Source organism: Pipra filicauda, unplaced genomic scaffold (assembly GCF_003945595.2).
Source record: "Pipra filicauda isolate LSUMZ 115617 unplaced genomic scaffold, ASM394559v2 scaffold27_size4233163_pilon, whole genome shotgun sequence".
Lineage (NCBI taxonomy): Eukaryota > Metazoa > Chordata > Aves > Passeriformes > Pipridae > Pipra > Pipra filicauda.
Window position 1 is genome coordinate 3,286,171 of NW_024104398.1, and position 24,614 is coordinate 3,310,784.

The window sequence follows — 24,614 nt, forward strand, 5'->3', positions numbered from 1 at the left end:
CTTCCCCTCAAGGCCCTTCACAATCTTCATTGCCCTTCTTTGGATGCTCTCTAATAATTTAATATCCTTTCCAAAACTACACACAATATTCAAGGTGAGGCCACACCAGTGCAAAGCAGAGGGACAACCACTTCCCTTGACCAGCTGGCGATGCTGTGCCAGGACACGATTGTCCCTCCTGGCTACCAGGGCACATCATGTGCAAAGCAGTGTAGGCTGCAGAAAGGCCAGGGGGTTGTGAGGCCTGGGGTGCCACTGGGAGATGACAGACTGCATGCTCATTCAGACAGCTGTGGGGCTCTGCAGGTCCCAGGAGGAGTGATCTGAATGATTACAGTGAAACAGTCAGGAATTTGTTGTTCAAGGGAAAATTTTTTTTAATACACAGAAGAAATCCTCTTCATGTGTGATACAGCTTCCACTTAGCTCCACCTACAAGTCCATTAAGGCACTTGAAACTTTCCAGCTCAGGCCCCATAAACACCCACTAGACCTACACCACAGCTCTGGCTGAGAAACTGCCAAAGCTTTTAAGACTTTATAAAGTTATAAATATATATAAACTATATACGTACCCTGGAAACAATCCAGATTCAAGAAGCATCTGAGAAGGCGTGTGGTAAACACAAAGTCGGTAACTTTTATATAACATAAAAGCTACTGGTTTGCCTCAGAGCTGCAGAGATCTGACCACAGTGGATATGGAAAGCTGGCTGGTGTGGCTTAAGGCAGACCTATTTCTGTGCTGGAGAAGTGATTTCACAGGGATTTGAGGGATTTGAAGGCGAAGTAGTATTCCCCTTTAGCTAAATGTGTCTCTGTGTCTCTGATTGCCTCATGGAGCCAACTACACTAAGTGCACAAAATATGCAGTTTTCATCCAGGGCGCAACTGAATCTGAGCAGAGTCAATAGATTACCGTTTTCTCCTGCCATGCTAAATCTCTTCAATTTATAATTTCTTTTTCCTTATACTTTCATGTTCTGCAGCTGGTTGAAAACCGAACCGTACCCAGTTCAAGCCTCCTACTCCACAAAGAGCATTCACAAAAATGTAGCTGTAGGCTTTTGTCCACATAAAGACATTTCAGCCGTGGGTGCCTCTGTTGTTGCTGAACTACTTGCCGGCCTTTGAGCCTTCTGTGCCCCATTTCAGACAAGTGGTCTGTTTGTTTAAAAAATCTTCACACATATTCAGGGCTTACAGCCAGGATTTACAGCCACTTACAACCACAGCCATTTTCAGCCACTTTGTGACAACAAAGAGGAACTTTGCTACTAAGTGGGTAAGAAAGGAGCTAAAAACTGTTTTCAAAACAAAACCAACCTTTAAGTAAGGGAGTTCTCACTGTTCCATCAGAAAGAAGATAGCTCAGTGTTGGGTTGGCCCAAGGCCTGGGGTCAGGCTGCAGTCCCCGTGGATGTTGCCAGGAGCCTCTCACAGCTCACTTGTCATTTTTGGAGGTTTGTTTTTAAAAGAATATTTATGCTCTCACACTTCTCAGCTTCTTGCTTCTTTGCTGCATTACCTCTGAAATAGTTAATAGGGGAATGAGCTACAGAGCCCGGAGACTTATGAAGAAAAGGGACCTGAAGGCTGGGAAGGGCTGTGGCCTGTGATGAGGGGCTGGGCTGAGGATGGGCACTGCCAGTTGGATCAATCATCTGGAAACACAGTTTCGGGGGCATCGTCCCTGAAAGAGTAATGGATGGCTCATCACACTCCCTGCTTTTGCCCTTTCGGCAGGGTTAGGAAGGAGCCTCTTGAAGTATTTGATGGGTGTTGATTTAGAAGTGAGTGGGCTGAGCAACGTGCCATGGGAGGGCAGCATTGCTCAGACACACAGCCCGACGCCTTCCAGCCTTGTCCTGCACGCATCCATGGGAGGGCTTTTCCTTCTCCGTGGAGCCCTGCACACTCCCTGTGTCATGGGACCCACTGTCCCAGTCATCGTCCCAGGACACTGCAGGGAGCCAGGCTCACAGGGGAACTGCTGAGCCCGTGGTCAGCCTTAGCTGCTCACCTGCCCCTCCACAAACTCTGCTGTTCTTGAGCTAGTTTGGTGGTTCTTTCCCTTTTGTCTTCGAGTGTCTTCAAAAGATAATTACATGGAGCTGGGGCCGCTTGCTCAAGTTACTTTTAATTCCCATGGTGGTTGTAATGAAGTGTGTACTGCACATCCATTTTACTAAAGTAGTGTATAAGGACACACTTGACTTGCTTTTCCTCTGCAGATGAGAAAGGACAGATCATTAAGGAAACAGAATCGCTACCTTATTGGAGCCTTCAAACACATCCCCCAGCCTGACTCCTTTAGAAGAGATGCAGACTGAGCCTCTGAAACCTACCGAGGTCTTTGGTAAAGGGCTTTAAAATGCTTCCTTTCCCCCTCCAGGTCGGTGCTGCTCCAAGCATCATTGCAAGTTTTATCTCAAAGCAGACAGTCTCGCTTGTGAATGGGAGGAACATCCATTAGAAGAAACGAGGTATGAACACCCTGTACCAACAAACAAAACAATTTCTGAAGTTTTCCACTTTGTAATAATGCTGGCAGGTGCCAGCATTATTTGGGTGTTTAGGTGCTGGCTGATCTACCTCATGCTGAGTGTGCAAGGTGCTGGTAGGGGACAGATATTTTCTCCTTCCCAGTTCCTCCTTCAGGAGGAAGGACTCAGTTCCTCCTTCCCAGTTCTTGACTGCACAGAAGTTGCAGCATATACTCAGATGCATGCTCATTTATTATTTCCTAAAAAATTGCCTCCTTGGAGCTGTTCTTCATGGAAGCACTATCCTGTAGTCCCTAACAGAGGAACTGACAACAGGGATTTAAAACAAGCCCTTCCTGTATGTCCAAAGAGTACTCTCCCCAACCAGAGTGCATTTTGAAACTGAGATTGAATTGAAGCTTTCAAGATAAATACATTTTATACAAAGTAATTGCACAGTTTTGTGTTTAAGATATCCATTCAAGATTCTGTCTTTGATCTAAGAAATGCATATTTCCCGAAGTAATGGCCAGTCTTCGCGAGCGAAGATTTGGGAAAGGTCATTAACCCTTCCAGCCTGCGCAGTGGATTTTTAGGTGAGGAACAGTGTCAATAGGAGATATTTGTACCTCAAATAACTTTATTGCTTCAGGGCTGGGGTGCTGTCCTGGGAGACTGAAAATAGGGCTGTTCTGTTAGTGATGTACCTAAGCATTGCAATTTGTGAATAAAAGTCAGAGGTGAAAGGGAAAGTTAGCATCAGCAGTTTTGTAAGGATTTAGATTTTCATTTTCTGGTTTTTTTTGTTTGTTTGTTTTTGTTTGTTTTTGTTTGTTTGTTTGTTTGTTTGTTTTTAAAAAAGAAGCTATCCCAATAATTCTTTTCAATCCAAACAAAATAGAAGGGGTTTTATTATTGTCACAGAAAACATAAAAATATATTTGGGCTGGATCAATTTTATTTTCTTCTTTTATTTTGGTAAATAATATTCTTAAATAGGTTTATAGGGGTCTATGCAAATATTCATTGAACAGAAACCTGTCCATACTTTTACAATGCTTTGGTCACTGGACTTGACATGGTCTGTCAAAGCTTTGATTAACATGACAACATTATGACAAAGTTTTGTCTATGGTGAGTAACCCAACATCCTTCTCTAGGAGGAAAGGGATTTATATTGTTTTTTCATATCTACAGAGGGATACAGGCACTAGGAAGGGATAGCGATAAATTCACAAGATTTGTTGATAATTTGCCTTTGTCTTATCTTGCCATCCTTAATTTCTTCTGCCAGATTTCCTAATGTCAGGACACACTAGGTTGAAAGTATTAGGTTAGAGGTAACTGGGGACTGAAGCTCTGGCTTCTATGAACAGGGACATCACTTTGACATGGAAGTGTCCCGCCACTGATGAGGTTTTGCTTCGCTGTTCTGCAATTCAATGGAACTTTGAAGTCCACGTATGTTAATGATAAGCGGAAACTCTGAATAACCACGAAAAATAAATCCATTTGCTATTTATTATTTTATAGCACTGCTGAATATGTTAATTACTTCAGAATTGTGAAAAGAGAAGACCTCATCCTTGGTTGCCCCTGCAAAGCATTTACAGACGAAGGAGTCAGGAGGCACTACTAGGGTATTTGTAATCGGGCTGTACTCTGCTACATTTTCATAGTAAGGAAAATATATTCTCCTTTAGGAATTACTGTGTTCAATCCTTTGCCCTATGTTAAACAGATAGTTGCTCAGACTTAATGGGCCTTCAGCCCTTAAAGAATGTCAGCTAAGTCTACTACTCTGAGTTAAAAAATTGCCATTGCTGTATTAAAGTGTTAGAGTGTTTCACAAAAAAATCTTTTTAACTCTTGATTATAATGAAGAGATCATACAGAAAAGAGACAAACAGTTAATTTTGCAGTGAGAGTAAAACACAGTCTCTGAACTCCCCAAAGAAGGTTTTCCTGTGGTGAAGTCTCAAGAGGAACAGTAAGCAGAAAGTGATTCCTGTGATGTTTAGGCTTGTGGTTTACTGCTTTACAACGTGACACATAAATTGGCTGACAAAAAAGTTTATTTTCAGCTGATGAAGCATCCGTATTTCTTTGAGAGCTTACAGTGCACTCCAATGCTGCAATGTTTTGTTCTGCCATTGATAGCTGATTCCTTCTCCACATTCCCCTATGGCAGCCTTAAATGCCTTTATTTTGCCATGATGCAAGATAGATATCAGTCTACTTTCTTTCCTTTCTCACTGTCTCAACTTGAACCGAGCTTTTGGTGGGCTCACCCCATGCTTCCCTTAGTATCACATTTAAGGCGTCCAGATGGGGTGACAGAATGGAATAAGACACCAGCCCTCCATCTGTTAAAAAAAAAGAAGAAAGAGAAAAAAAAAAAGAAATACAAGGTTTTATTGTTCTTTAAGTAAGAACAGATACAGTCTGTATGTCAAGGCCAAACTATATGCTATTAAATCTATCCTTTGAAGACTTCCATTGGGCTGACCAAGGACAGATGGTAAACTGTTATCATTTGATATGGGATTAGGTCAAGTCGAAGTTCAAGTTTGGAGGTAACAGTGAGAGCCTCAGTTCAGCTGTCAAATGTATTAGTTTATTTAATGAATAGCTCATAGTCAGCATCTTTGCTATTTTCTGCTAGTTTAAAAATTAGGAGATTTATTTATCCATGGTTCTCCACACTCTTTAAAAGTCTAAAAAGGCAAATGTATCTGTTGTAGCTTAATAGCTGAATATCCATAAAATCTTTATTCTTTTGGAGAAGAAAAGAGTTTAGGTCTAGGATGTACCAGCTTAAAATGTACTGCAAGTTTTAATTTTTTTTTTTTTTATTATTTTTACCTGGCTCATACATTTCCATCATTTGCCTTTGTGTTTCCATTTTCTTTGCATATGCACTAAACCCACAATATTCTCATCGGAGACATTGATTAGTAGTTTCAGATGTAGGGAAGGCTGTAGCAGTGTTTCATTTCTTACACTTTATTTTCACACCCAAATAATGAATGAAGACCATTGACCGCGAAGCTGAAATGCAGCATACATGTCAGGCTGTCTATACTTTAAATTTGGCAGAGGAAATGAACTTGCCTTAAAAACAATCTAACCAAAATATGTTTAGAAACAGCTTTCGCAGAACTGGCTGATGTTTGCCATATGACACATTCGATGGACATTAGACACAATTTGGAAGCAAGCAAAGCAGTTAAGCATATGCCAGTTAAGGAGCTGAGACAAAATGAACTTTCAAGATCTGGTCATAATCTTACACAATAATCCTGTGTCAGCCTCATAGTTTAATAATGTGCAGGGCTTATATAAGTTAAGGACTGATGGGATGAGCCTTTTCTGGCAAAGTTAGAGCTAAAAATGCTCAAAATAACTTCCTACAGAACAGCTCTTTATAGTTCTACATAATTTTTTTTGTCTTCCCCATAAGTCCCTTAGAAATTCAGTGAAAAGGAAACTCTCCTTCATAAGGTGTGCTGAGGCAGAAAAGAGGAGCAACAGTCATGAACTCTGATAGTGCGAAGTGCTCTACAGTCACAGGAGAGAAAAGTGCTATTGTAGCATAGACATTATCTTTCAGGTATGTAAATCAAGAAAGTAAAACAATCTAAGGTTTTTCTAATACTGTTCACTACATTATGGGTACGCATTAACTTCTCCATATGACATTTGTTCTTTTATGTACTTATTACATATGTTAATGTGTCATGTGAATAAGTAAATATTGCCAGAAAAACAGGACTTTTGAAGTTATGACACTTTGTGCTTCATCACTTGACATTCAACAGCTCTTCTTAATTTTTACAGTTGGGATGATGTGTATCGTTATACTGTGTTAGTAACACATCCAAACTAAAAAAAGAGACAACCCTAGAACTGCTTCTGGTTCACTCTCAGCTCAAAGAGGTTTCTATCTAAAGGCTCAGGACTCAATTCCCATTTAAACAGAATTTTAAACTTGGCTGGAGGTGGTGGGAAAATCACTTCATACAATTTTTCCTGTTCCTTGGACTTGGTCTGGTTGAGACTACTGTTGTAAAAGGCTTCTTGCTGTCAAAAGGAATGCTGTAGCTCCCTGAGTATTGCTGAACTTTGGGGCTCAGATGTGGCACTGTCTGGTTTGTGGAGTCCTTTGCTATGCTCCTCTCTCCCCTTGCTGCCTCCTGTGCAGTGCTGAGCTGACACTGGGCAGAGTGAGTGTGAGATCTGGTGGCAGACAGATATGGCACAGGCGATGGACAAGGCAGAGCATCACCCCACAGGCTTGCTCCTTCATTAGAGATCCGCAATGCCCTGCACTATTGGTTGACCGTTCTCCTCCCTTGTACAACCTAAATTTTTTAACTTCAATTTCAGCTTCAAGACTGGTATATCTCCTGGAAAAGTCACCTATGCAGACTGGACTTTTCCTTACCCACACCTTCCAGGAAGCTGCATCCATGTTAAAGAATGGAGATGGAGTGAATGCAGCAGTATCACTAGGAGACATATCCATTAGGAACCTGTTGAGCCTTTTCTCACCTCAGTGTAAGCTTTACACAATTACCATTGACTGCAAAAATGGAAAAACTAAAATATCAGGTGGAAAGAGGCTAGGATCTACTTTCCAGACATGTTTTAAAGTCACTCAGCAAAAGCAAAACATTTTAATTTCAGGATGTTGGTCTTTTCCACCTTCTTTTTCATTAGCTGTTTATAGTGCATACCTTAACCCATGTCTATATTCCCTACTCGAACAGGAAGAAAGCTTCCATTATACTCCACAACATAAAGGAATGTTCAATAATCAAAACCAAACTGCATTTGCTCAGTATATTTTGGTATCCAAATGTATTCAAAATATGCTAATCTATACACACTTTGAGGTCCTCCATGCACACTCCTGCTGTCATTTCTCACGCTTTCCTCTCCGCTCATTCCTTTGAGAAGGGGTCCACAGCCTCCTTGGTTTCAAAATTCTCTGGCTACTGTAGCTTCATTTATTTGAGTCCAATTATGTCCCTGAGGCTTTGATTAGTATTGTTTCTTTTAGGTGAGCAGACTGAATCTCACATGGTGAGCAGACTGAATCCCCACAAGAACTTGGCATCCCACATCTAGTGTTAATGTTTCTCTTTGGGAATTCACCAGGCCCTATACTCTTGAAGCTGGAAAGTTCTGGGGAAGATCCTGAACTTTCCTTCCTTTCCTATTTGAAACCAAGCTGACCTCCCCTCAGATCTGCATACAGACCTATTTGGGAATGCTTCCTATATCTACTTGTCCCTATGACATTTCTCTTGGCCATCAATGTGACTTCTCAAGAGACCTGGACAATTCCCAGAACCTGATGTGCTTCCTGTGACCCAGAGGAAGATACTGTCTCCTTAGGGTGAGAGGTGCTCACATCAGAAGGGTGTAACACCCTGAAACTTATGAGTCTCTATGTCCCTTTGGGGCATGTCCCCATACTCTGTTCCACTCAACATGGACTGCCCCTTGTATGTTTGCTCTGGGACAGACCTAATGCAAACAATGACTATATACTAAAGCAGATTAGACTTCATGGGTGCAGACTGACAATTAGGCTTGTTGTCATAATTTTTCTCCATAAATGGTAGCAGCAATTGCTTTGTAAAAGGCTTGGATACAATAAATATAAATGGTACTCTCTAAAAAACCAAAAAAATCCTGTTCTGCAATATCCAGGGGCCATGGCTGTCAAGGGCCAGCACAGCCATCAAGAAAGTCTAAAATTAAAACAGACAAGTTGCCAATGCATAAAACTGCCATCATCGTGTTCAGTTCCCAGTTTGTTTCAATGACCATCCCATCTGTGAAACATATTTCTGTGGGACAGTTAAGGGTTGCAAGCACAAAACAGCCCATTCAAGTGAATACCACAACCCAGGTGTCACTCTCGTTTGAAAAATGCCGGGGTGGCCTCACTGCCAAGGATACAACTGCAGATAATACAATCCAGAAATCTCTTCCCAAAGCAGTGAGTAATTGAAATTTATGTACTTGCATAACTCATTTATTGACGTGAAAGCGATGAATTCAAAGTTGTCAGCTTCAGCCATAGGGGTTGTTCCCTGATCCAAGAGGCCTGTGACTTTATTGCTTGAATGGGAGAGTTGAGGCTGGTGATTGGCAGTGCTATTTAGAGGCTGGGATGTATGGCTGGGGACATGCTGAATGAGAGGTAAGGGCACAGACTGCTTGCCTTGGCATGAAGAAAAATACCTCAGCGGGAATGATTTAAGTGGGTAAGGGTTTGAATCTGAGGCCTCAGGCCAATCTGATAGGCTCTGTTTTCTAGAATGGAGACTCTCTGATTTGTCTCGTTCCTGGCAATGTAGTAGCATCCCCTGATTCTTTTCTATTTCAAATCCAAACATAAAGGCTCTCAAGGTCATTTCTGGTTTTATGCGTTATTTTGATTGAGGTTTGGGAAACAAGTTCAGGATATCCAGAAGAGTATCATGCTGGAAAAATTCCTTACATCTGGGAGATCTCTTTTCCGTATTGCTATTCTGTCATGGATTGAGCTGAGTCTGTAACTTCCCTGGAGCTTATGAAGACGTATATCTGGTGGCAAAATGGAAAGAGTTTTTTCTGTGATGGGTCTGTGGAGCTCTTAAATGGCAGGTGCTATAGAAATACTAGATATTACTGCAACTAATAAAATGATTTGGCACAAAGCTTTGTTTTAACAAGCTGGTACTCTAGCGTCAGGCATTCAAGCAAGGACACGCAGCCTCAGCTTCTAGACTTTGGGGCTGACCTTATTTTATCTTTTCCAAAGCACCTACCCTTCTATTTTACTGTCTGTTGTGATAGCTTTTTCCCTCTTTCAGAGAGATAAGGGAATTTTTTTCAGAAGAAGATGCTCCTAATGTTCCGTAGAGTGGACAAGAGATATAACATACTATCACCAACTAGCTTATTTCAATGGTAGAATCTTCTGGGAATAACACTTGAGTTTTCTGAATACTGGGACAACTGAAAACAACAACAGTATTGCTGGTACCTCTTCATTTTTTAAAACAAAATGAGACAGTACATTTTTTTTAGAGGAGAAGGGAAAGAGAATTTTGCTTTCACTTTTAGAAAAAAATTAGAATATTTTTTGTCTCCCCTCTTACATGGGAAAATGTCAGTGACTGCTATTGCTTATGGTGACAAACTTCTCATACATTGAAATTAATACCAAGAGGCTTTACACTCTGAACTGGGGCTATTCTTGGCCCCAGAAGCTCTGTGTGCTCTACAGATGGTGGAAAAATTAAATTTCATGGCAGACTTTCCTAATCAAGGAAAATGGGGCATGGAAAGGTCAGTCAATCTGCTCTTTCTAATGGGGGGACTATAAGCTCTAGACACTTCTTTTTACCTAAGTTTTTTTCTGCACAGACAACTGTCCTATGTCTTGCCCTGAATCCTGGGTCAAACAGATCTATAGCACAAGGACTGCAATAAACTCTGTAACTACATCTTCTCATCTTCCTTCCCTGGTGGTGAGAGATACTGGCTGAGCTGAATATATGACTTCCTATGTCCCTTTAGCCACAGGCCTGACCTTCTTCATAAAAGTTTCTATGTTATGATAGTCTTGTCAGGATTTAGCGGTTGTGCTTATTATTAATTAAGAGGTACTAAGTTTAAAAAGTCATTAGAAATCAAATCACAGAGGATAAGTTAAAAACCTTCCCATGAACTTTGACATGCCCCTGTATTACCTCTAAACCCACACCAACAAAAAGAGACATTAATAAAGTCATCATATATTTGAAGAGTAACATCTTGCCCATGTAAAGTTTATGGCTACAAATGAATACGTGTCAGGGAGCACCATCAAGTCCATTAGGCCAAAGATTTCACTGTTACTATTCATTTAGAGGGGATGGAACTTGAACTTTGCCATGATGGACAGTAGCATAAAAAATTTAAAAGAGGGATAAAAGACCCTTTCTCCTTTGTCAACCTGGCCTTATAAGCCATACACACTCCTAGGGAAGTATGAATAAAAATAAAACTTGCTACCGTGATTTACTCATTCATAAATCTTTTTTTTTTTTTTTCCTTTTAATCACTAGAAATCTATTCCAGTGCATGTAAAGTCTTAATGAGACCTAGCAACATTATGAGTGCTGGGAGCAATCGCCCTTCAGCCTCATGCCTGCAAATGCTCTTGAGGCATGCATATATCTCATTATGGCCGAACGCCCTGTCATGTGTTATTCCTTACTTAGTGACAATTTGTCATTGTCACCCTTGACATGTCACTCTGCTGCAGAAGGATTTGACTTCAGCGCAAAATGTGGCAATCAGATGAGAGAATTTTGTAATCTAAACTGAAATATGGGGCTGAAAGAGACTAATTTTATTCAAAAACAATCCTAATATAACATAAATGGGAAGAAATGTTTGCATTTAAGGATTTCTGTCAAGGTTCCCTTCCTTTGCCTTTTCCCAGCCCTTACTCCCCCGCTTCAATTATTCCTTAGGATAATGCTTTTATTTTTGAAGGATGGAGCTTTATGTTTTAATACCATGAATTTTCAATTAAGTGCACTAAGATCCATGGATATAACTATTACTTAAACTATAAGTAATGGTTACATGTAAAAATTAGGGAAACATATTGTGCTTTAGATAAATTACATTCAGATTACTTCTTATTATAAATGGGGTAGAAAATGGATTTTTAGCTCTGGCTGGCCAAAGAGCCAACATTTGTATCTACTTCATTTGTTTAAATATATTTCAAGCCAGATTGAAATCCATATTGCCTGACATTAATTGAGTACTGAAGCATCAGTGTACTCAAGTTTCATAAACCACTGATGAGTGAGTTTCTACAGGCTTGATTTAAAAATATACTATCCCTTTTATATGAAAATTATATTCTGTTTATAGTGTAATTCTTAAAGCCCACCATTAAATAGTATAAATCTTAATAAGATGAATGTAAATATGACATTTGTACCGTTGAGTTGAGATCTTGTTTGCTAGGAAAATTATATCTCTACTTGGTATTTATTAAAATATTCTTCTGTATAATATTCTAGGCAAACAGGTTTTTTTCTGTTCCAAAGCAGAAGAGTGGGGTGGGCCGTGAGATGGACTGTTCCTGAAGGTCACTTATAGGGATTTGCTAAAATATCTCATCCTGGGCAGGATGTTCCATTCCTGGGCATCTTTTGACAATCAATCCTATCAGGTTGCCCAGTAATTTATTGGCTTTGTGGCACTGATAAATAGTCAATCAGTTCACTGGTAGCTTATAGGAAGTAAGGTTTGAGCTCATGTTTCCATGTTTCCAGAGGTGAAAGTCTAGGGCAATTTAACCCATTTTTCACACTTGTAATCCTCAGAGAAGCAGATATTATTTGAACTAGACTCTGGATTCTGGATTTCACAAAGAAGGTGCAAAGCTATGGTTTTTCCTTCAAGTTTCATCAAATTTCTCTGCATAAGATGAATGAATGAATGAATAAGTTACTAACTAACTAACTAAAGATGCCCTCATCAAGCAGCTTTTACTGGCTGAACCAAGTGTCCTATGGCCTTCATCAAGCTGCGCTTTCTCTGAGGTAGGGAATGACTGCTTTTAAGTGAACGCATTATGAAGTGCCATCTGCAATGTGCCGTCCTCCTGGATATTTTTATCAGGACTAACATAGCTGTCAGGATGTCATGCAATGAATGTCGGATAATTTGTACACTTGATTTTTTTTTTCCTAAAGCTCTTTCATGCTATTATAATGATAAAGGCAGCTTTCTGCTTGAAGTGCACTTGCCGCTTTCTCAATGTGCTTACTGAAGTTTCTTTCTTTAAAATCTTTAACGTTAGAAATTTTGTTTAATAATACAAACATTGTGAAGGAACACAATAGGCATTGAATAATCAAATATGGATTTTTGATGTACATCCTATCATCTGCCTCTGTAATTTATTGGTTTCATTTTGGTCTTCAGAATGAGGAGCAACTTGTCCTTATTTTTGCACACCAGAGAACATTCCAGGAAGATCCCTATTTTTTATTTGAGTACCCTCGGTTTCAATTCACCATCTACAAGACATGGGTAATCTTAACTACCACACAGAGAAGTTAATGGAAATGCACTGAGATGGCTGCAGACATTCAGATAAGAGGTGGGTGAGCATGCAAAACACCAGGTGAACTTATAAACCATGACCAGCAAATTTTGCCTATTCTTTTTATGCTGTTTTTTATGCTGTACACTCTGGTCTTCTCTCGTGGACTAGCTTGACAATTATTCTATATTTTGTTGTGCTAAGTCATCTCTTCAAGCCAGTTAAAAGCACTTTTTCCTCTCCTGGTTTGATGCCTGTTTATTCAGCAATTTAGTTGGCTTAGCGGGACCTCCTTTTTTTGGTAATGGTGAGATATAACTTCACCAAAATTGTCACTGGAATTAACTTGGAGTAATTTCGGGTTTCTGTGTTCCAAGGCATTTCTTCAGGACCATCTGAGCCAAAGTATCAGATCATCACTGACAAGGAGTGGAGCTTAACTCTCCTGTACCCTAACTCATGGCCAGTCCCGGCACTGCACTTCTGTTATTTACTGTGCAATGAGTCTGACTTGTGTTGGATGCTTCAGTTAGTCAATTTAACTCACTTACCTACAGAAACTAGGCCAGGAATGAAAACAACAACAACAAAAAAAGTAAGATATTTCTCCACTGAGTTGTATTTGAGTTATACTGACACCAGAGCCTCTGACCCAAGAGAGGGAGCAAGTCCACCTTCTTTCAACAAGAGTGAGCTGTTAGGCATTGTTTTGTCTGTCATCGTGGGCTAGATTTACAGTTTACCATGGTTGATTCTTGGAGGCCCCTTCCTCCCCTTCTGGCTATATGCCTCTGCTGTTCACCTCATGTGATTATATGGGAAGTAGATCCAACAAGGAAAACATCAGAAAACCAAAAATTTTTCAGCAAAAAGAAGGAGATTATGGAATCATAAAATGGTTAAAGATCATCTAGCTCCAACCCCCATGCCACAGGCAGGGATACCTTCCACTAGACCAGGTTGCTCAAAGCCCCATCCAACTTGACCTTGAACACTTCCAGGGGTGAGGCTTCCACAATTTCTATGGGCAACATCTTTCTGTACCTCACCACCCTCACAGTAAAGAATTTCCTCCTTATATCTAATATATATTCTATATATTCTTTCAGTTTGAAGCCATTACCCCTTTCTCTGTCACTACATGCCTTTGCAAAAAATAAGTCCCTCTCCAGCTTTCTTGTAGGCCCTCTTTAGGTACTGTGAGGCTGCTACAAGGAGTAGCAGCCCTGCGAGTCTTCCCTGCTCCAGCTGAACAATCCCAACTTTCTCAACCTGTCTTCATAGGAGAGATGCTCCAGCCCTCTGCATATCTTCATCTCCTCTGATGTCACTCCAACAGCTCCACATCCCTCTTATGTTGTGGCCACAGAGATGGACACTACTGCAGTGGGGTCTCAAGAGTGGAATGGAGGAGGAGAATCACCTCCCTTGACATGCTGGTCACACTTGTGTTGATGCAGCTCAAAAAACATTTGGCTTTCTGGGATGCAAGTGCACATTGCCAGATCATGTCCAGCCTCTCATCCACCAGCACCTCCAAGTCCTTCTCGGGACTGCTCTCAGTCTGTTGCTGCCCAACCTGTATTTGTGCTTGGGATTGCCCTAACCCTGGTGCAAGACGTTGCACTTGGCCTTGTTGAACTTCATCAGGTTAGCACAGGCCCAGCTCTCAAGCCTGTCCAGCTCGCCCTGGATGGAATCTTTTCCCTCCACTGTATTGATGGGACCACGCAGTTTGATGCCATTGGCAAACTTGCTGATGGTGCATTTGATTCCACTGTTCATGTCACCAATGAAGATGTTAAACAGCATATCTCCTTTCCAGGTTGATTAATTAAATCAGCAAGCTATAAACATATATAAAAGTATCAAATAACTTGTAGCAGAAGGAGGGGCAAAAGAGGAAAAGAGGGAATTGGGGCAAGAGCAGAGCAGAAATATACACCCCCAGTTCCCTGATGTCCCCTGGGGAGACCACACCAGAGACCCCATATGCCTTCCCCTCCTTATGCATTCTTAAGATCCTGGAGATATTGATAACTTTTACCTGTACTCTCTTTCTCATTAAGAGGCACTTTCTAGCCATCAGTGATGAGTAACGTTCCATTCTGTATGGTTAGCCTAGGTTTTTCCTTCTCTAGAACAAATTATACCTCTCTGCACTCAGCTGGACCTTATTTATGGGAAAGGACCTCACATTAGCCTTATCATCTGTTAAAGGTTTGGGTTGATGAATCAGAACTCAAAAGCTATTGGCTGGAAGGAGTTATTTAGTAAAATGAATTTCAAAGTTAATCTATTCATAGAAATGTACCAGATCACAACTCATAACTAATATAATTTCTGCTCCCTCTCACCCTCAATATCTGCTTCCCTTAGCATATTTCTCCCAACTTATACTTTACTAACAAGAACTAAATTTATATTTTTAAGGAAATCAAAGTTTCTAATCCTTATGTTCTTCTAGCAGCTGGTGTTTTTGGCATTGGACTAACACAAGAAATCTATTGCTCTGAACTGGTATCTCCAGACACTCACTACAGTGCCCAGGCCACTAGTCCTGTCTCTCCCTTGACAAGGTACTTAGTAGCTGTTTTTCTTTTGCAAAAAACCTCTCTGAAAACAGATTGTATTCCCACAGGATAATTTCCTTGGGTTTTTTTTGTTTGTTTTATTTTTTACTAAAACTTTCAGGTTTTTATTTTTTTTCTTTGATCTTTGAAAGCTCAGAGCAAGTTTTTCAGCAGTGGGTAGAAAGAAAGCCCAGGTGCTGGTGGATGATGGGAGTGTGAGTGAAGCATGGACACACTGTTTGCTTTCCTGTCCTAGTTTTCTTTTTGTGTGTGTTTTTTTTTTTTTTTTTCCCCTCTCTCATAACTTTGCAAATGTAGTTCTGCTTTTTTTCAGGGAGCCATATTTTTCTTCCCACTGATATGGTTTTCCAATTGAAGTGGAGAATCAGCCAGCAAGGAAGGCATCCTAGTAGCATCTTAGGACCAAGCTAGGAGCCTAAAACTCAGAAATTCAGGTAAGAAACAAGAAAACACTTTTAATTTCCTCTACTAGACATGTGCAAATATATATCTGGTGCTGAACCATTTACTTTGAACCTCTGCATACCTTATGCATTTTATCTCTACTCACTTGAGCAAATTCAGAGGATCAGCAGCTAAATACACTTCTTTGTGGCTATGTCATCAGCCTTTTTTGAAACTGAGGTTGGAGCAAGTATACTAGGAAGGTTAGAAAATATCTTTTTTGAGCATATAAAAATAATAATAGCTTGCATACGTTTCCTTACTGAAAACCTAATTTTACCTTGGCAAGCTGACTTTGTAGTATAATTGCCTGTGTATTTTTGTGGTTAAATAATTGGGCTTCTTTTGTAAAATTTGTCTTGTCACAGCTGTTTCAAAAAGGTGGTAGAATCCACTTTCCTGAGAATGGAAACATGTCAGCACTGTCTTTCCACACCACTGCTGAAATTAGTGAATTTATCATCTTCTTTTTCATATCCACCCTCCTGACCTCAAAGAAAGAGCTGTAACATATAATTCCTGCAGTGACTTAAACTTCATAGTTCATAGGAACTTATGCTTACTCTTTAAACCTGCAGATACTGTGAACTCTGAGATACAATCAAGGTTAATTTCAGTATCCTAATGCCTTGAAACTGATACTTATGGATACAGAAATCGGTTAGCCCGGTCACAACAAGAGCACAAGTCGACTCTGAGTGTCACACACAAGCTGGTCTTTGCATATGGGCAGAATTGCATTAGGGGACAATTAAATGTTATCAGTTTAGACCAGGGACTTTGCAAAGCAGATAGCCTTTAGAGCTATTGTGGTTTTTAAACGTCAGGTTAATTGAGAACTGCTGTATATTTAATAGGGGGGCCTTTGGGATATGACTACAAGGACTCTCTGTTGTTCAGCAGTACATTAGGCAGAAACAGTAATTCTGAAATGGTCATAAAAATCCCAGGAGGCATAATCATTAATGGGACACTAAGCTCCAATTAAGGGCATGGCCCAAAAGACCAAGGTGAAAAACATGGTCCTTAGCACCCGTCTCAGAGGATCTCTCTGATCCATCTGCTTGATTTCAGCAGCAGAAACATAATTGCAAATAACAAAATATTTACTCTGAAAAAAACCCCCTACTCCTTGTTGTCTGGAATGTAAATAGGGAAAAAAATCCCTGAAACCAAAGGGTCTTTCCAATTAAATTCGCCAACTCCCCTAAAACAAGACTTAGAAGACAAGATAGCTGCATATTATAGCTAGAAGTCCTGATGCCTTTCGCCTTTTCAGGGTTTCATAACACTGGCAGTCCAGCACTCTAAACTTCACCTTATGTCTCTTTAATGTTAAATTGAGCATCTCCATGAATTTATACTCAGGAACTGTGAAGGACTTTCCCCTATGACTCTGTTTAAGTTTCATTCCTGGAATTTGGATTCTCTGAGTTCTATGAGACAAGCTATCCATTTTAGTCAGTGTGCTAGTTACCTCATAAATGAGTTTCTCGGTCTTATGGCCTGCTTCTGGTCAAAGACTGCAATTCTGCATCAGATAGACACAGATTTTCTGAAATTCCATAAATATACAATTTTGGAAAACATTGGGTCCTGAAAGTCCAGCTGAGAATCCATCCTGACTGGCGTCTTTTGAAAATTTTAACCTCGGTTACTTCAAAGAGCCTTTGCAATTAAATTAGTAAGTAAATAATTTGTGGCTACATGTGAATATCTCCATTGTTTTAATCTGCTTATAATACAAACCTTGCACTGAAAATGCCCAGAGAAAACCTAGTTGTTTTCCATCTATGCAGACCATTCAAGTAGGATGTTAATTAATATGACACTATGGAATTCAGTTTAGTGAAGTACCACAAAAAAGGAAGTTAATTTCAATCATTGACAAACTTGTCAATTTAGTGGTATTGATTTTTTGATACCTCATAGCACATGGCAAAATTCATACATTGTAAAATACATCATTATTATTGGCTCACTCGGCTGGATGTAAGGGGACTGTTATTTTTTTTCAATAAATTGATGTTCTTTAAGTATATGAAAATGCAAAATTATGTGACTTTTATTACTATTTTTAATACAATATCAATTTATTTTCTTTAATGATGATGTCGCCGTTGTTTCCTAGTGCTTTAAAGACATCTGGTCTCAGATCAACCTGAAAACAACAGTTTCTTGGGTTGGCAAAATTTAGCAGAAGAAAAGCACATGAATTTGGCCATTAAAAGTCATTGGCCTTGAGCTTGCTGGTGGGAGCTGGTATTCTTTAGAATCTCTGGGTCCTCCTGGGGTTGGTGTGACTGTGGGCCCTGAAATGAGAGATGCTGCTAGAACAGGGAGTGTGGATCCCTCTCCTGCTGTCTCAGGCAGGGCTGTGGTGTCAAGCTGAACACAAAACAAAGTCCTCTTTGAAAGAGCACAGATCAATTGCAGGATGCTCAGTCTCTACAATGTTTTAGAAGTCAGTGTCCAACACTGTATTTTGCTTTTCTCAGACTTTTGTGATAGAAAATAAAAAAGCAGTTGTGGTTCTTCTGAGTCCAACTCCAGCAAAAATAAATTGAAGGTGTTCTTATTAAGTTTCTGATTTTGGTCTGTCTCTTCAGAGGATATAGAGCAGCAGAAAACCTACATTTCGCTTCTGCCTGTAAGTTTCCAGCTTTTTAAATGCAATACTCTCATATTCCCACCTGAGGTCATTAGCCACAAGGTAGGTTAAAAAAAGTTTGAAGGATGGATGTAGCTGCACACAAACACCGGCAATCTGCACTCATGTTTATGCTGATGCATCTGAAATTCATTGTGTTACTCTGTTAAAACTCAGGACTACAGAATGTAGTGCTTGTCTAAATTTTCAAATAGAATTTTTATACTGAGGAGTGCAGGTAATAGAGGAGCAAAAGCATGTATTTCTGATGAAATGCAATTGCTTTGCATTTCAATTACGGGACAGGTAGTAGTATCTGAGTTTTGGTTTTGGTTTCGGCTTTTGGTGCTGTTTTTTTTTTTTTTTCTTTCTTTGAAGTGTCCCTAAACATTTTTTCAAAGACAGCAAGATACACATGAACTTCTGAGACAGGAGTAATATATGAGGGAGGAAGGGGAAATAACTAAAAAACTAAATTCTAAACATGTGAGGCTGAAAAAATTTTTTCAAGCATTAAGGGTATAGTAGTGGAACCAATATTCCCTATAAGAAAATGCATTTAATTATTGTCAAGAACTATTTGGTGAATTTTAGTCCTTCAGGCAGTTTCAATCTTTCTTCACATGACACAATGGTTCAAAAAAATCAAAATACAAGTTTCCGCGGAATTAAATTTCAGAAACTTCTCATTTGGTTAAAATTTAAATTTGCTGACATTTACCATGGAAATACTAGAGCTTTTGCATTGATAAACTTCATAAACAATAACAGCAAAGAAATAAACTCTGCCGGAATCCCTAAATTAAAATCTGTTTATCTCAGCTGAAATTATTTAGACCAGTTTTAGCAGTAGTAAGCCTTAAGCATGACAGTGAAGTGTCCTCTTTTCCCCAAAAACTTATTGACTTCCAGGCTGGAATTTCAAAGCTGCTTTGTATGATCAGCCAGTGTTCAAGCCATCAACTCAACATGGAGTTGAACACTTAGTTGCTCATTAAAGTCCTGTTTTAACACTTTCTTCAATAAAGAGGAAACTGAGGCAGAAATGGGCAGTGACCTGTTCCGTCTTCTTGCACATGCTGAAGCTAACATTATCCATTTTCAGTCCTAGGCTTACAGTGTTTTTCCAAGAAAATGTGCAATGCTATGTTTTATCTTTAATAAGGGAGAATATTTGCTGTCTCATTCCTTAGTAGGGGTGTTCAGATTTAGCTGTGATAAGAGTAGCAGCAGCAGTTTCTTTAGTTGTCACAGTTCAATTTGATGGGGATCCTGAATCAGAGCCCTGAGGTGACGTAATTTTCCGAGAGGGAAAGACTGCTGGGTGATCACTTCTTTGCCACTGAGTGAATTGCTGCTTTTGTGTGTTAATACAATTAGGTGCCTACAATTAGTCAGTCCAAGGGCATTATCTATTGGCCCAGATAGCAGATTGGGCTCCAGGTCATCTGATGTTACTTCATTACAAGGCTCTAATTATCTCCTTAATTTTCCCTTCAGGACCATAGGGGTAGGGATACCTCTCAGGAATGTTGTGAGGAATAATTAATGTTTGCAAGGAGCCTTGAAGAAAAAATGCTGGGAGAGCACATGGGCTTGGATTGCTGGTGCCTGAGCACCTGACTCCCATTGAAACAACTGCTGAGTGCGTGTCTCTGGGGCTCTCAGCATTAGTATTACTCACCAGCTAAAGACGGGAAGAAGGGAAGTGATTCAGCCTGCTCCTGTGGATCTCTTGTGTCAGACCTTCAGGTAGGATGCAGCTTTCTGGACTGGCAAAAAGAGTAACACTTTTTTCCTTTTCTTCATGAAGAGTGGAGGGAGAAGGAGAAGAAGGACAGCCAATTGAGTTCTCATGTGTGATTGCAGGGCAGAGTCTGACCTGTAGGATTTAGGCACAACTTTTAAAATCTGCCCCAAAATTTCACTAGCTAGTTCTGGGGCCATGGTGCTGCAGTGGATGTAAGCCTAAGAAGGCACTCTGGCAAACTTTCCAGATGAAATCCTCACTGCTAAATTAGGGACTCATGCAGAGCAAAGCTGAAGTTTGCTGGCAGGATCAGGGCCAAGACAGTTAAAAAAACCTGGGAAACAAGAGTGTGTCTAAGGGTACAATCAGCTGTTCTGTGACTGAACTGTGTTTTGTGATGTGAAACTGTACTCAGTATCTAAGGCATATTTAAAGTGAATGCCAGGTACTGCATTTGGCCTTTCAGCTATTAAACATCACCACAAAACAGTCAGCAGAGCAATGTCATCTAGATCACTTTGACACAATTGCAATACGCAATTAACAGGCAATGAAGGACTTCCTAAAAGCACATGTTCGACACCCTGCTTTGTCATGGGTTTTTGTACTGTTGCAGGGATTAAAAAAAATTAAATTAACTTTGTGCCAATGCATATTATATTTGGACAAGGGACTAGATGAAATGATTAGAATAATAGCCTTAGAAAAGATCACATTTCCCTACTGTGCCAATGTATTTGACTGCATACGGCAACCCTTTTAGGCCACTGTTCACAGTGAATTGTAACAACTTCCTGCAAAGATCTAAGTTCTGCGTCTTTTGAATGGCAAATTATTAGAACTAGGTCAGGTCTAAGAAGAAATAACCATCTTTATTAACCAGAAATAACCAGCTTTATTAATATGAACTCCACTTTTAGGGTAGTTCACATGAATAAAGCTCTGCAAGCAAAATACAAATTCACCTGATCCTAATTACCATCCCTCAACAAAGAAGAAATGCATCCTTTATCATTGCTAAACAGTACAGGTAAAGTGTCACCTGGCTTAAGGGAATCTCTTGGGGTTTTTATGTGAGGTTCGTCATTAGTTCTCTATTTTGAAATGAACTGAGCAATGAAAAGTAAAAAAGCTTGAACAAAAAAAATTTACCGGTATTTACATATCAATTTTCCCAAGAAGTATTTTACAGAGGTGGGTAAGGGTTATCATTATGAGACTCAGAACAATTGAGGCAGAAAGTAATATACAAAATATGTAGCTACATTATGCCAACAAGCATCTTCCTTGTTTGACTAAAGTATATCTGTAGCTCTCCAATGTGTTTTGTAAGCTTAATACTAATATTTTCTGTATTTTAGGTCAGAACTGTTTCATAGGGCAGGAGCTCTATGTAATACTCACGTCAGACCATGGAGGTAAGTTGCTTATGGACGTGTTGTACTTATTCCCTGCTTTATCACCCCCTTTGCCCCAGCAAATCTTTTCCTTAACCTCTTTTTCATTTGAACTCCCTGTCTGTGTGTGTCTTTGTTGTGGCTTTTGTGTTATTTTACTTCTTCTGTACAATGTTCCTGAGTGCTTGATTTGTTAAAACAGAACGAATTTTTCAAAGGACCCCAAGAAAAGTATAACTTTAGTTGTAGTTTTGTAGGATTAGACTTCTTTGAAAATTTAACCCACATAAGAACTAAATTCAGATGATAAGTATGTTCTCTTTCAACTCAGATAACTATGACAGGCCACCTATCATAGACTGACTCCTAGTTAGAATAACATTTGCTGGAACTATTGTTCACTATTAACTATCCATGTGGTTTTTAGAAGCTCACAGTATCTTCCTTTAGAAAGTTAAGATAAAACACAGGGTAAATGCACTGGCTGCTTTGGAGAGGAAGTATCATGTCATATTTTAAGACTGCTCAAACTAACTACTTTTATAAGGCTGCCCATTTTTCCAAGCTGTAAGCTCAGACTGTTTCACCAAAGTATCTTTATAGATGATCTTGGAGGTATTTTTCAACCTTAATGATTCTATGATTTCTTTTCTTTTTAAGAAGTCAATTTTCACTAAATATCAACTGAAACAAACAGAAGGGTTAGAAAATACTATTATATTTGTATAGAATTTCCAGTCAAGCAAAATTTTGAGATTTTACTTGAGTCCAGTAAATACACACATATTCACAAGCACAAACAACAAAAAAGATTTTTGTTTCAAAATAATCTTCATTACATGAGAATTATCATAATTGTCATTTCAATTGACTGATTTTAGTCTTTAAAAGAGGGTATAATAGCATTCACTGTCTGAGACTGAATTACTGTCATTATGTTAAAGGTGCACTTTATCACTTAGCTTTTCTCCATTATAAATGCTCGCAGACGCACTCTGCTTTCTGCTGCTACAAAATCTTCAAAACATAGTATGACAAAGTTTTGTATCCAGACACTTTGTTACTAAAACTTCAGAACAAAGGGTTACCAAAGGCAATCTGCCATTGCTAATACAATCACAGTACCAAAAGATAGAGAGGACATTTTAGCAATAGCAAATTCCAAATTCTTGCAGAAGAGTGCAAACTGTTCATTGAGATAAAAAGGTATTTTGTGTATCTTTTGCCAGGAGGGAAGATGCAGAGTTGCTCTTCTGCTCAGAGCAAACTTATTAAGGTAAGAGCAGATCAAGCAAATATCAGCCCAAATGAGAGAAATAGCCAAGCCATATTATCCCAGACTTGTCAAACTTTTCCTGGTAATGTTTAGATGAAAATCCAGACATTGCCATGATATTAACCTGCCAGTGTATAAATGACATTTATCATTTCTGCAATCTTTTTTGATCTAGTATCTTAAGATTCTTCATACGTAAAAGTTTTCAACACATTGCCCTGTCATCTTAATACATATGGGATACCTTTTACTTCTGCAGGCACAGAAGAACCAAGTCTGGATATGTCACTACGGCACAACACTTGGGCAGAGCTCTGTTGAAGTAAATGTCACTATGCCTGGAGTAAGAGGCTATAGAGAGGCATAAAGGTATAAACATCAGATCTAGTGAGATCAAGGACATGAATTTGCCTGAGGAGCACAGCTTTTTCTTTAGGGGAAGAAGGTAGCCTCAATTCTGAGTTACTAAAAAAGGGGCAATTTAAAGAATCTGATCTTTAGGGGCTGTGGTCAGCATAAGATAGGCTAATTATACCATGCTACTTGAACAATTAAGTCCCCCCAAATAATTTTAAAATCTTGGGCTAAATGCCAGAGCACTAAAGAACCTTGCAAGTTTTCTTGTAAGTGGCAGCATTTCAACAGTTCTTCTGACCTGCCCTGGACTATACAACTCTCAAAGGTGAACCAGAGGACCTATGTTTTTAGTGCTCTGCTTGCCTTTATTCAGGCACTCAAACTTTGGGAAATACATGCCTGTCTCTTGAAAATCAGAATATTGAGGGAGGTTTGAAACTTGTAGCTCTAATCATTTCTGAACATTTCAGCTTACATTCTTCCACCCCTTTACGTGATTTTTTTCATGTTGTAATGTTTTCTTCTTCCTTCATAGTGATTATTAACAGATTTTTCTAAAATGCCCAAAGCAGCATACTTAGGTCAGAAAACAGAAGCTAGCATGTTTCTGTCTGCCAGCTTCCTCTCTTACTTATCTTATAACATTTCCCTTATGTTTCCCAGGGTCATGAACAGGTCTGGTTCCAACATTGCTTTGTGGGGCAATGAGTAGGTCCTTGCCTAGAAACAGATTTACAGTACAAAGGTTTGAGAGTGAGATATTCCCTTATTTCATTACTTTTTTAAATCGAAGATCTTATATAGAAAAAAATCATGGGCATTTAGAAATACCTATGCCATAAGATGAGTTTGTGGCATTATATAAAATGTTTCTCTAGTGATTTTTTTTTTTTTAATGTTCAATAATGGAACTATAAAAAGATAAATACTCTAACTGTATTTAAGACACTTAGAGAAATAATACTGGAGTGGACTGAGGTGTTAAGGTAGGTATTTTCTTCAAATTATATAAATGAAATGAACAACAACAAAAGAGATATTATCCTTACTTTGTCAAGGTTTTTTACTGTATGCCACATTTAGCTCAGCTAACCTTGTGGTTAAATGAACATTGCCTGGTTAGGGGTTTGAATGCAGTCAGAAAAGTGTTCAGGTGTTGTCACACTGAACCAGACTATGTTGCCTGAACCTGAAAAATTAGAATGGAAACCTTGCAAGAGGCTTTTTACAGTGAGAGATGCTGCTGCCAGCATTTTGTAGACTTTTTTATAAGCTTTTCAGTTTTTGTTTCCTTTTTTTCTTTTATTTTTTTTAGTCGAGGGTCAGGTGGGGGATGCATTCCAGGAAATCACAGTTATAGGATAGGCAGGTATGGGCAAACCTCAGCTTAGATAAGACTTCTGAGGCTTCAGAAAGATACTTGAATCAAATGTAGTTGCAGGATATGCAGAGGGAATTTTCCTTTTATCTAAATCTGATCCTCTACCAAACTACCATTTTTTTGACAATAAATGAAGCTTTCTTTCTAGAGAAACAACCAGAT

General features: G+C 39.3%; 1 long non-coding RNA gene across 1 annotated transcript; it reads left to right on the forward strand.

The window, feature by feature from the left end:
* Positions 1–15,076: 15,076 nt before the first annotated feature.
* On the forward strand, positions 15,077–23,069 carry LOC120323516. The gene is made up of 5 exons (XR_005564035.1): positions 15,077–15,182; positions 15,511–15,631; positions 19,792–20,043; positions 21,403–21,459; positions 22,974–23,069. It is a non-coding gene; the product is annotated as an uncharacterized LOC120323516 (long non-coding RNA).
* The last annotated feature ends 1,545 nt before the right edge of the window (positions 23,070–24,614 follow it).